The sequence below is a fragment of the Stegostoma tigrinum genome, chromosome 4 (genome assembly GCF_030684315.1).
Source record: "Stegostoma tigrinum isolate sSteTig4 chromosome 4, sSteTig4.hap1, whole genome shotgun sequence".
NCBI lineage: Eukaryota > Metazoa > Chordata > Chondrichthyes > Orectolobiformes > Stegostomatidae > Stegostoma > Stegostoma tigrinum.
In genome coordinates, this window is record NC_081357.1 from 131,965,731 (window position 1) to 131,978,342 (window position 12,612).

Genomic DNA, 12,612 nt, shown 5'->3' on the forward strand with positions numbered 1-12,612 from the left:
CTTCTCCAGTGTTACAACAATGCCACCTGGAAACTGGAGGAGCAGCACCTCATGCTCCACCTTGGGAGCCTACAACCCAATGGTCTCAATGTGGACTTTACGAGCTACAAAATCTCCCCACCCCTGACCTCATCCCACGACCAACCCTCCCTCTCATCCCCGCCTCCTTGACCTGTCCATCTTCTCTCCCACCGCTCCTCCCATCCCACTGACCAATGCCCACCATTGTCTACCTGCACTCACCTACCACCATCTCACCCACCTCCCGCAGCCCAATCCCTCCTCTCTCTATTTATTTCCAAGCCCCCTTCCCCTTCCCCATTTCTGAAGAAGCGTTCTGACCTGAAACATTAACTTTCCTGCTCCTCTGATACTGCCTGGCCTGCTGTGTTCCTCCAGTTCCACACTGTGTTCTCTCTGACTCCAGCACTGGCAGCTCTTACTGTCTCTTAGAAGATGAAGGCATGCTTATTCCCCGCCAGTTATCTTCAAATCCTTTCTGTCACGTTCACCCTCATTCCATAAGAAATAGGGAAGAATGTCAGTGAGTGTGTTGTATGTTTTGTGTCTGTCTTGGTTGAAATATATCAACATTGTGAGATGTGGGTGAGGGAAAAACATGCATCAGATGAAACACCAGATGCAGACATGTGTTCAGAGATAATGGGAACTGTAGATGCTGGAGAATCCAAGACAACAAAGTGTGAAGCTGGATGAACACAGCACATCATAGGTCTGATGAAGGGTCTAGGCCCAAAACGTCAGCTTTTGTGCTCCTGAGATGCTGCTTGGTCTGCTGTGTTCATCCAACTCCACACTTTGTTATGCAGACATGTGTTGCCCTGTTTGCAACTTTGCTTGTTAAATGCAGCTGCTATGATTATTCCTGTTTCCAGTTCCTACCATCCATTCTCCTCACTCAGCAGGTCTGGCAGCATCTGTGAAGAGAAAATCAGAGCTCATGTTTTGGGTCCAGTGACCCTTCTTCAGAACTCTGCTTACTTGTCAGAAAGTTTTCACCATACTTTGTCCCACATGCTAAAGAAATTCACGGATTTAGAAAAAAAAAAGGTAAAAAGTAGAATATAAAAAGAAAGCAGCTATGTCTACAGAAATTCTTGGGAACAATGTCAATCAAAAAAACTTACTTGACTGTTTTAATAACAGATACACTTAGAAATTTTTACTTAGAAAATGCCTTGAAGCATTGTCCTCTTACTCCTGGGGCTTTGGCTGAATGAAAATCTCCATCTGATTATAGCAAAGTTGATAAATAAAATGAGTTTTGTCCATCTCAGCACAAATGTTCCATCTTGGTATAATTAATACTTGCATCTTATTAAGCAGAAATATCCAGCTAAAGTGCAATGATAATGGTAAAAATACACTTAATAAATTGTTCACATTTTAAATTGTGACACTGTAAAATGATATACAAGAAATTGCTGGAAAATCTCAGGAGGTCTGGCAGCATTTGTGGACAGAAATCAGAGTTAACGTTTCGAGTCCAGTGACCCTCCTTCGGAACTGATAAATATTAACTATGATTTCTGTCCAAACCTGCTGAGCTTTTCCAGCAATTTCTGTTTTTGTTTCTGATTTTAAGCATCTGCAGTTCTTTCGGTTTCTTTTTTGTCAGAAGAATATCCTTTAACTGTGTTGAGGCATTCTCAATATTTTGAAAATGCTCTTCTATACACTAATTGAATGTCATTCCTAATTATCCACAGGTATAGCAATTAATAGTGTTTTGTAATCAAGGAAAATGGGAGTGAGTCAATATTGCTTTATTGTTCAACCATTAATTCAAAATCAAGTTATAATTAGTTTAAAAAATAGGATCCATGCAATTTAGATATCTGACAGCCTTCATATCAGTATTCTGAAGAAATATTTTCAGAAGTGTGTAAAGCTTCCAAGGTTTTTTAATCACGGATCACCGGACTGGTTCTTTACTCAGACAGTAGTAAGGGCGTGGGATGCCCTGCCTGCAACAGTAGTAGACTCACCAACTTTAAGGGCATTTAAATGGTTATTGGATAAACATATGGATGATAATGGAATAGTGTAGGTTAGATGGGCTACAGGTTGGTTTCACAGGTCAGCACAACATCAAGGGCCGAAGGGCCTGTACTACGCTGTAGTGTTCTATGTTCAATGTTCTATGACTACATTGAATGCTTGAGAGAAAAAGAAGTATGAGATGATCACCATCTGCTGGATGCTCAACAGACTACAGTTTCTAAAAATTGTGTTAGATTTGACTGTATTCTTGACTGCATACCTTTCAAAACTTGAATTTGTCAGAATAACAACTTTTGATCTGTTTTGATGTTATGCAGATTCTCTCTGGGAGTTAGAACCAAGCTGCTTATTTTTTGAGAAGTGAAGTGAAGCAAATTCAGAAAAGTTCTAAAAGTGAGTAGGAATTGAATTTCTGACCAAAAGATTGAATGCTGTTTTACTTTGCTTGTATTCAAATTCCAACAGAGTTGCTATAAATAATAAACTGAATTTTCTAAAGAAATCCCACTGTTAATTCCTTCTCAGAGGACTGTCCTGCCAACCCTGCTATAGCTTATTCTAGCTTCACTGCACTCCCCCTATGGCAAGTATATTTTCTCTAAGGCAGACCAAAATTGCAAACAATACTCTAGGTGCGGACTCATCAAGGTTCTGTAACTGTAATAAAAAAACCCTCACTTCTGAACTCAAATTCTCTTGAATTGAAGACTAAATTACCATTTGCCTTCATTTGCTGCACCTGCGTGCCTACCTTCAGTGACTAGTGTACAAGGACTCCCAGGTTTCATCACTCATTGCTTCCTTTCATATTATAACCATTCTGATAATCTGCCTTCCTGTTTTTGCTACCAAAGAGAATAATCTCACATTTGTCCATAGTATACTGCATCTGCCATACATTTGCCCACTCACTCAGCTTGTCTAAATTACACTGAAGCATCTCTGCTCTACATCCTCTTCACAGTTCACCTCCCACCCAGCATTGTATCATCTGCACATTTGAAGATATTACATTTAATTCTGTCATCTAACTCGTAAAAGGTGAATAGCTGGGGTCCTAGCACTGATCCCTGTGGAATACCAGTAATCACTGTCTACCATTTGGAAAAAGATCTCCTCCCTGAGAACATTGGTCCCAGTCCTTTTAGATCCTGTTTCCTTTGGTCCCACGTCCCCATAACTGATCCCAAAATCCCAGAAATCTGAATCACTCTCTGAATAATATTTCTTCAGCCATGTTTTCATCTGATATATCCTGTTATTTCTATGCCTCCTGGCACTGGTAGTAATCCTGACATTTCCTATTGTAGTAGAGAGATAATGTGAACTGCTGATGCTGGAGAATCCGAGATAACAAAGTGTGGAGTTGGATGAACACAGCAGGCCAAGCAGCATCTTACGAGTGCTCCTAAGATGCTGCTTGGCCTGCTGTGTTCATCCAGCTCCACACTTTGTTATTTCCTGTTGTAGTACCTGATCCTTTTTCTTTCTTATGTTGATTACTGATATGTAAAGCAAACATTAGTTATTCACCCTCTCCATTTAGAATACCCCGCAGCCTCTCCAAGCCATCCTTGGTTCAGGCATCAGGGAGCCAACAAAACTTGCATGCTCCCTGCAAATCCCTGTCTATGATTTTTGCCACAAGGCTGCAAGTAAGAGCAAAAACCTTTCTGTAATGGTGTGTCTTGTCTCATTAGCACTTCACACAATTGGAGTTAATCCCTTATATCTCATTATGAATCAGGTCTAAGGTACAAAGGACATAAATTTGAAGGTAAGCTAGATGGTAAAATTCCAAGAAGATGCACTGATTTAATATGGAGAATTGTATCAGGGTAGGATTTAGAAAAGAAGGTGGGTTAGTCAACTTCGCTTGGTGATCCCTGAAGAAATTTTAACTCTGGGTTCTCATTTACATATTTAAACCTCAGTCAAAATTGCTTGGCTGTTGGGTGAAAGCAAGAACATAGATGACTAAAAGTAATCACCAGAGACTTGTGAGAATTCTGTCCAGTAACCTAGCACATGATAAGCACAGGTCCTAAGCTCAAATGGGTGACTTTAAAGCAAGATAACTAAACATTGATATAAACAATGTCATCTTTAAAAAGAGTTCATGGGATAAAAATGTCACTCAACAAACTGAATGTTGGACATGAAGTTACGTCACTCATTATAAGAGCATATACTCCATCTGAAAGTTTTAATCATGGAATATGAACAGCAGCAGTATTATATATCTCTTATGGGCCTTGAAGTGACTATGACTTCCTGAACTGCTGTCATCCTTATGGTGGCAATACACCCTCAGAGCTCCTCAGGAATCCTAGAATTTTGATATAGCAACAGTGAAGCAATGGCAGCTACGAGTCAGAATGATGTGTATTAAGGAACAGAACTTTTTAAGACTGTTTACATAGGATTAGCTGCACAGAATCAGGTCTTTCAGTTCAACCATTCTATGCCAACATTTCCGCTTCGATCAAACTCCTCTGAATGTATAGATAATAAAATGTGAGGCTGGATGAACACAGCAGGCCAAGCAGCATCTCAGGATTGTGCTCCTGAGATGCTGCTTGGCCTGCTGTGTTCATCCAGCCTCACATTTTATTATCTTGGAATTCTCCAGCATCTGCAGTTCCCATTATCTCCTCTGAATGTATCACTGCAATCCTTTATTCTCTTCTGGCTCATGTGCTTTTTCAACTTTTCTTTAAAGGTGTTTATTTACTTTAACCACACCCTGAGGTATTGAGTTCCATTAATTTCACCATGCTTTGAAGGGAAAAAAATGTTGATTTATTTTGAATTCCCTACTCGATTTTGTGGTGGCTGTCTTCTATTGGTGGTCTAAATTTATGGTCCTCCCAAAAGTGGAAACATTCCCTCAGTGTCCACTTTATCAAATCACTTTATCATTTTAAAGATAGTAGGGTCACCCTTCAAATTAATGTTTGAGACACGAACCTGTTCATTCTTTTCCAATACGTAAACCTGTGTACATCTTGCGTTATTCTTGTAAGTCTTCTCTGAATCATCTCCCGTCCTTGTTTGTTTTATAATATGGCAACTATAATGAGTGACATTCAAAGTCTGACTACAAGGTTCACTAAAAGTTCAACATAACTCTGACTTTTTCAATTCTATTTCTCAAGAAAGCTGAGTTCTCCTATTATGGATAATAAAGTGTAAAGCTGGATGAACACAGCAGGCCAAGCAGCGTCTCAGGAGCACAAAAGCTGACGTTTCGGGCCTAGACCCTTCATCAGAGATGGGGATGGGGTGAGGGAACTGGAATAAATAGGAAGAGAGGGGGAGGTGGACCGAAGATGGAGAGAAAAGAAGATTGGTGGAGAGGAGAGTATAGGTGGGGAGGTAGGGAAGGGATAGGTCAGTCCAGGGAAGATGGACAAGCCAAGGAGGTGGGATGAGGTAAGCAGGTAGGAAATGGAGGTGTGGCTTGAGGTGGGAGGAAGGGATGGGTGGGAGGAAGAACAGGTTGGGGAGACAGAGACAGCCTGGGCTGGTTTTGGGATGCAGTGGGGGGAGGGGATGAGCTGGGCTGGTTGTGTGATGTAGTGGGGGGAGGGGACGAACTGGGCTGGTTTAGGGATGCGGTGGGGGAAGGGGAGATTTTGAAGCTGGTGAAGTCCACATTGATACCATTGGGCTGCAGGGTTCCCAAGCAGAATATGAGTTGCTGCTCCTGCAACCTTCGGGTGGCATCATTGTGGCACTGCAGGAGGCCCATGATGGACATGTCATCTAAAGAATGGGAGGGGGAGTTAAAATGGTTCGCCACTGGGAGGTGCAGTTGTTTATTGCGAACCGAGCAGAGGTGTTCTGCAAAGCGGTCCCCAAGCCTCCGCTTGGTTTCCCCAATGTAGAGGCAGCCACACCGGGTACAGTGGATACAGTATACCACATTGGCAGATGTGCAGGTGAACCTCTGCTTGATATGGAAAGTCATCTTGGGGCCTGGGATGGGGGTGAGGGACGAGGTGTGGGGGCAAGCGTAGCACTTGCTGCGGTTGCAGGGAAAGGTGCCGGGTGTGGTGGGGTTGGAGGGCAGTGTGGAGCGAACAAGGGAGTCACGGAGAGCGTGGTCTCTCCGGAAAGCAGACAAGGGTGGGGATGGAAAAATGTCTTGGGTGGTGGGGTCGGATTGTAGATGGCGGAAGTGTCGAAGGATGATGCGTTGTATCCGGAGGGAATCTCTCGTCTCCTACTACGGCCTTGCTAACCTTGCAGCATAGTCTTTTTGGTTTATTTGTACTCTGATTTCTATTAGATCCTGTACCCTACCTAGACTTGCACCATCCACATAATGTGCCCACAACATTCCCTCTTCCTCCTGTCAAAATATCATACCTTTTTACTTGTTACCTATTCCCTCATTCTTCTAAATTCCAATGAGCATAGTCTCAGTCTACTCAATATCTCCTCATAAACCAACACTCTCAACACAGGAATCAACCTAGTGAACCTCTTCTGCATCCCCTCCCGTGTCAGTGCATCCCTTCTCAAGTTAGTAGACCAGACTGTACATGCTACAGCAATAGCCTCCCTGTTTTTAAACTCCAGAGAAGGACAACATTCCAATTGCCTTCTTAATTACCTGCTGCACCAGCAAACTAACTTTTTGTAATTAATATACAAGGACACCCAAGTCCTTCTGCACAGTAATTTGCACTGTATCTTTCCCCCATGGTAAATATCAAAACTATTCAGCAATCCTCCAGCAATACACCTTTTTTAATGTAATATTAAATAAATGTAGTAACATCTGATATTTCTTCCCTAGATTCTTTGAAAATACGTGGCTGCAATCCATCTGGACTGGGGCTTTACTGTCTTTGTATTTGAGTAGTTTATTCAGCTTCTATTTTAAAAACACCCATATCATTGCTCATCTCATCATGCAATATCATGCAGACCTGTTCTCCATGGTAAGTTAAAAAGTACTTATTTAATAGTTCTTTCATTTCACTATCAGTATCTATGGTATTAGCTGTCTATTCCATAATAGTCATATTCATATCAAGCCTTCTGATACGATTGATAGAACTGCAAGTATTTTATGTTTTATTCCATGATAATTTAATTTGCTGTTGGTGTTCCTTTTTAAACATTGCTCCTCATAGATTTGTGCTTTGTCATATCATGCACCCTCTATTGCCTATGTACTTAACAAATGCCTCTTTCCTACCGCTGACTTGTGCTTTTGTCTTTAGTCATTCCTGGAATCTCACTAATCCTTGAATGTACTTTTCCTGCATACTGCTGAAAACTGTTTTACATATCTCATTTCTTTTTACATCATGTTTATCAATACGATTGTCTATTTTGTTTTCCCAAATTCTATCTCCAGCCCTTCAAAATCAACTTTTCTCCAATCCACTAACTTAATTGGCATAGTTAACCCCTTCTCTATTGTCATCATCTGTGGTGTTCCCGTTTGTCTGCAGCCGCTTGCTAGTACCAATAAAGTTTGAATGTGGTACGGTGTGTTGGTGCAGAAGTGAGTGAATGTCTAAGGCGGTGAATGGTTGCTAATCAAGCAGGCTACTTGTCCCAGTAATATGGGAGTATTCCATCACATTTCTGACTGATGTCTTTTCAATGATGGACAAGCTGTGTATTTGGGGATGTTGGGGGGGGGGGGGGGGGGGGGGGGGGCGGCGGTGGTGAGGTGCTGCAGGCATCAGATTCTCAGATATGATTTGCAGGTTCCTAACTTCTGCTCTTCTTTTGTAAACTGTAATGGTCCAACTGTGGTTTCGGTCAGCAGTGACCCCCCACCACCACCCCCTGTTAACGGTGAGAGATTTAGCAATGGTAATGCTATTTAATGTGAAGTTTGTAACTGTGAACACCAGGCCAGTCTAAATAGGACTTTGCTTGAAATAGGATCCACGACTGTCACCAAAATTAAAAATAAGCTTGATACACACCCTGACTTCACACATCTAGTTCAAAGGTTTTGGAAAAATATGACTACAAATCAAATGTATTCAGAGAATGCTTACAGACATTAAACATCATGTTATGTTATCTAACACAGTTGATTTTCACACTCCTTTTCTCCCACCCACCTATCCACCATTACCATACAATGTTACTGATACAGATTCTAGATCAGAGTATTGTTTCAAGTTTAAAGGCGAAAATATTCAGCATCTTATGGTGTACGAGCTGTATTAGAAATGTAATAAATTTCAAAGGTAGTGAAAAGTTCCTCTGGAAGCAACAAAGATACTATTCTAAGCTATCAGCCTTTTGGGCAGCCAGGATGATAGAAGCTGATCAAACACCTTAATTGTAAGCTCAAGACTAATTTGCAACACTCTCTGGAATTTATTATACATCCCAGTGTTTTAGAGAGGCTGAGGTTCTTGAATCTGTCCATACTGATTGAAAACCATGCTTCAGGACAATAGTGTTGAAACTTAAAAGGGCATGCCTGTAATTCTATGTTCATTATGCTACTTGGAATGCATTCTGAGTAAAAATAATTTACAACGCCTCCACTGATTCTTAGCCATTGCATTCCAGATCCTTGCCCCAATTAGCATTAAAATTTTTAAAAACTTTTAGCATTTCCTCATGGCTCCATTGTTCCTGGCACCAGTATCCTCTGCTTCATGATTCATCTGCCATCATAAACCATTTCTGAGATAATGGGAACTGCAGATGCTGGAGATTCCAAGATAATAAAATGTGAGGCTGGATGAACACAGCAGGCCAAGCAGCATCTCAGGAGCACAAAAGCTGACGTTTCGGGCCTAGACCCTTCATCAGACCGATCTGATGAAGGGTCTAGGCCCGAAACGTCAGCTTTTGTGCTCCTGAGATGCTGCTTGGCCTGCTGTGTTCATCCAGCCTCACATTTTATTACCATAAACCATTTCTCCCGCTTTTTTCCCCCATTTTGAACAGCTCTAGCAAATCTTCTCCATGTTTTCTACAAGGAAGAGTTCTAGCTTCTCAAACTGAAAATTTCCAATCCTGGAACCATTCTCATGAATCTTTTCTGCACCCTCTCTAATCCCTTCATATAATTCCTGAAGTGTGTTGTCCTGAACTGGATGCAATATTCCAGTTCAAGCTGAACCAGTATTTCATTCAGATTTATCATGCCTTCCTTGCTCCTGTACTCTCTTATGCCTTGATTTTAGCACTGTCTCCTTTGTTTCACTGACCACTTGCTCAGTTTGCCTTCTATTTTCCAAGGACTTGTGCACAAATTTCCTTTCTTCCACAGGAACCTGGGTCCCTGGCACTGTGAGGCTGCAGTGCTAACGACTGTGCCGCCCCAAACATCTACTACAATACCTTCATTACCCTGTTCTGTTACCACATCAAACATTCACTTAAGTTAGTGAAACATGAATTGTCCTTAATTTGCTGGTGTTCCTTAATTAATCAACATTTGGACAAATTACTCTTCCCTTTGTCCCTGATTAGCATTTCCAATAGCTTTCCCATCATCAAGATCAAACAATCTGGCTTATAATTGTTGGGGTTATCTTTCCTATTTTTTAACCACAACCTGGCAAGTCTCCATTTAACTCAGTCCATCCTTGTATCATAGAACATAGAACAATACAGCGCAGAACAGGCCCTTCGGCCCTCGACGATGCACCGACCTGTGAACTATTCTAAGCCCCTCCCCCTACACTATTCCCATCATCATCCATATGCTTATCCAAGGACTGTTTAAATGCCCCTAATGTGGCCGAGTTAACTACATAGGCAGGCAGGATGTTCCACGCCCTTACCACTCTCTGAGTAAAGAACCTACCTCTGACATCTGTCTTAAATCTATCACCCCTCAATTTGTAGCTATGCCCCCTTGTACAAGCTGAAGTCATTGTCCTCAGAAAAAGACTCTCACCGTCCACCCTATCTAATCTTCTGATCATCTTGTACGTCTCTATTAAATCCCCTGTTAGCATCCTTCTCTCCAATGATAAGACCCAAGTCCCTCAGCCTTTCTTCATAGGGCCTGCGCTCCAGACCAGGCAACATCCTAGTAAGTCTCCTTTGCACCGTTTCCAATGCTTCCACATCCCTCCTGTATCCAAGGAGAACTGTAAAATTATGACCAATGTCTCTTCAATTTCTACACTTACTGCCCACAGTATTTTTGGATACATTTCACCTGCTCATGTTAACTTAGCAATTCCAAGTGCAGTCAGCCTATTAAATACTTCCTCTGTCTTGACTATGTCTTTCGATGGTTTTTGTTCATAAGTCAAATGCAAAATCCTTATTTTATCACTCAGCCATGTCCTGTCTCCATGTGTTCTGATGAAGATTCACTGGATCAAAATGTTATCTGACTGCTCTCCAGTGCTGCCAGACCTACAGAGTTTCTGCAGCATCCAGAGTTCTTTGTTTTATTTTAATGAAAATCCCCTTTTATGTTTAAATGAACCTCGTCATTTTACTAACCATTTACATGCCAAAAAAGACTTCTAGATTTCATCTTAGAGGCAAAACTTCTATATTCAGCCTGATTTTGTTTCTGTTATCCAACTGACATTTGTCCTTTTTTTAAAACTTGTCCTTTTCCAACTGCTTCATTGTCCCTCTCTTTTTCTTCAGCTAGGGAGGTCAGGACTTGCTTGCCTTCTTTTTAATTTTCTTCAGAATGTACCTTAACCGTACAAAATCTATCTTCTCTTTAAAGGCAGCCCTTTATTTTTCTGTAGTTTTGCCTGACAATCTTCGATTACGTATTTGTTCATGGGATATGGGCATCACCATTTATTGCTTGGCCAACTAAGAGTTAATCACATTGTTGTGGGTCTCAAGTCGCAGGCAAGGATGGCAGATATCCTTCCCCAAAGGTGAACAAGACAGATTTTTACAAGAACAATCAATTGTCATGTGCTATAATAACAGATAACAAAGTGTGAAGCTGGATGAACACAGCAGGCCAAGCAGCATGTCAGGAGCACGAAAGCTGACGTTTCGGGCCTAAACCCGTCTAGGCCTGAAACGTCAGCTTTTGTGCTCCTGACATGCTGCTTGGCCTGCTGTGTTCATCCAGCTTCACACTTTGTTATCTTGGATTCTCCAGCATCTGCGGTTCCCATTATCATTGTCATGCGCTAGCTTTGTTTAGATGGGACGAGTAATCCAAAACCACAGGATGGTGACACTATCACCTCGTCTGTGCCAGATTTATTCTCACTCCATTGATATTGATCCTTCTCTAAATTTCTTTTGTCTTATACCAGAGCTAATCTAACCCTTATGTTGTGATGATCATGGTCTCGCAAAATACCAGATTCACCTCAATCAGAAGTAGTCCAGCAATGCCTCTTTCCTTATTGAACTGGATATAGTTACATACAAAAGTTTCCTGAACACATTCTAGAAACCTTTGCCCTCTTTTAACCACAACTGGGGTAATTGTAAGTAAGAGAATTAGAATTCCCTACTATAACCATTCAAATGATTAAATGGCAGAGTGGACTTGATGGGCCGAATGGCCTTACTTCCACTCCTATGTCTTACGGTCTTAAATTCTTGCACTACCATGCTTTCTTTTCAAATTTATTCCTCTATACCTTTTCTATTTGTTGATGGACTACAGAACACCCATAGCATAAAATGCTCTGTTATTTCTTAAATCTAACCAAATAGATCTTGTTCATGATCCAACAGGCAAATTTCTTTCCAGTATTAAAATATATTCCTTAAGCAGTAATGCCATCTCATCACCCTTTTTTCCCTGAGCACTGTGTCCAGGAGCATTTAGTACTCAGTCTAGCCCTTTTCTTGAGCCAGTTTTCAATTATTATTACAATATCATATTGTCAAATGGCCATCTGCGTCTGCAGCTATTGAGTCCTAGTATTTCACAAAACTAATACCCTATCTCATATTTTTCCAGCCACACATGCATCTCTGCTATCCTCACTGCGGTCAGTATTATGCACAAATCTAGCTATTACTATCTCTGTCGCCTGCTTGATAGAATTCAGCAAGCTAAGGAGAAAGCTGCCTAGATGATGTCAACTATTTTTCTACTGATGTCGTTGGATCAAAGCCTCACAGTTCTCTGCAGTTGCTCACAGGAAAAAAAATGCTTCATAGAAGTATACAGCAGACACTTAGATACTAGAAATGGTGGCTAAAAGCTGTGTCAAAGAAGTCTTGATAGTTGTCAAGGAAAGAAAGAGGAGTCTGGGAACAGAATTCCAGTTTGGAGTCTCAACAGTTGAAGGCATAGTTCCCAATAACAGGGGGGTTAGGCAATTCAAAAATTATTTATGGACATATCAATTTAAAATTAGATGTATTATGAGTACTGGGAGACAATGTAGATCAACATCAAGAGAAATTTTAAGTGCAAAAATTGCTCCAGGATTGCATACAGCAGAAGAATTTTGGGTAAACTCAAGTTCAAGGTAGAAGGCTGACCAAGAATAGCACAGGAATAGTATAGCCAGGTATTATTTTGCAGTGAAAATTGGTAGTATTTGTGACAGAGCAAGTTTGAGGTTAGACACTCAGTTTGGATTTGAATATGGTGCCGAGATTAGACTACATCTTATTCAGCCTGAAAAC